Source organism: Phoca vitulina, unplaced genomic scaffold (genome assembly GCF_004348235.1).
Source record: "Phoca vitulina isolate PV1807 unplaced genomic scaffold, GSC_HSeal_1.0 scaffold40, whole genome shotgun sequence".
Lineage (NCBI taxonomy): Eukaryota > Metazoa > Chordata > Mammalia > Carnivora > Phocidae > Phoca > Phoca vitulina.
The window spans coordinates 3,572,280-3,573,449 of NW_022589743.1; the positions used below are offsets into that span (position 1 = coordinate 3,572,280).

Consider the following 1,170-nt stretch of genomic DNA (forward strand, 5'->3'; position numbering starts at 1 on the left):
CAGCGGCCGCAGTCCGCCGTCCTCCCGGCTTCCCCGGCGCAGGGCAGGACCCCGGGAGGAGAGCAGGAAGAGCGGCGACAGGAGATGACACCCGGCACTGGCAACGTCGGGGCCGCCGAAGCGCTTTGCGGCTCCCCGCTTCCGCCCGCCCGAGCGGCCTCGGGCCCGGAGCGCAGAGCCCGGGCGGGAGAACCGGGCCTCCGCCGCCGCTCTGGGAAGGCAGCTCCGCGCGCCATGTGGCTTGAGAAGCCTCCCGGCCGCCTAAAGCAGCCAGCGGGTCCCATGGTGTAATGGTTAGCACTCTGGACTTTGAATCCAGCGATCCGAGTTCAAATCTCGGTGGGACCTCTTCAAACCTTTTGGTTCTACAATTCCTGTTTTGAGGACTGCTGGCGGCGGCGGCCACCTTGGGCTGTGCCGTTACCCCCGTGACCTAGGGGATCGCGGTTTAGGGTCCCTCCCCCTCTCTCCTTTCAGGGCCGGCCTGAGAGCCGCAGTGCGCATGCGTGAGAGGCCGGGCGGAAAAGTGTTGGTGGAGACCGAGAGTGACTTTACTTTGGAAAGGAGGGCGAAGGAGCCCGAGGGACCCCAGGGAGCCTGCTTCCGACCGCAGCCTTCGGGACTAGGAGACCCCCCCCACCCCCTGCCGCTGGGAATCCTTCTTCCTATTGGCGGGTGTGCGGAGTGCGATCGATTGCTGCTTCATCAACCGGGAATGAAATGCTGGGCGGAGCCAAGGAGCGCGGGAAACAGTAACAGGCTGGGGAGGAGGGAGTGTGTTTGGATCCATTCCGTCTGTGAGTCGGTCACATAGCGAAGTGGGTTTGATTGGTTGTCCGGCACTCAGGCAGTAGGCGGTGAGGTTGTCCGTGTCTGTTTTTCGGGCGGCGCCAGCCGGTCAGGGGATCTCCGCTCGCCGTTTCTCACCCTCTGGATGGGATGTTTCTCCCTTAGGGGGTAGGAATCTCTATAGGGTTCACCAACAGGGTTGAGCACGTCTATTGGCGAATCTGTCCAGGGCTGGGGGTGTTTTGGGTGCTGGCCAGGCGCGCGTGATTTGCAGGAAAGGGTGTGTCTCTGGGATAGAGGGGAAGAGGTGCGCCTGGAGTGTTGTCTTCTTTGAATTGTCTCTGGGTTTTGGGAGGTGTCTGGCCCCCTGCGATGAGTGAC

General features: G+C 63.0%; 1 non-coding gene across 1 annotated transcript; it reads left to right on the plus strand.

The window, feature by feature from the left end:
• The first annotated feature begins 276 nt into the window (after positions 1–276).
• Positions 277–348, plus strand: TRNAQ-UUG. The gene has a single exon. It is a non-coding gene; the product is annotated as a tRNA-Gln (tRNA).
• Positions 349–1,170: the final 822 nt, after the last annotated feature.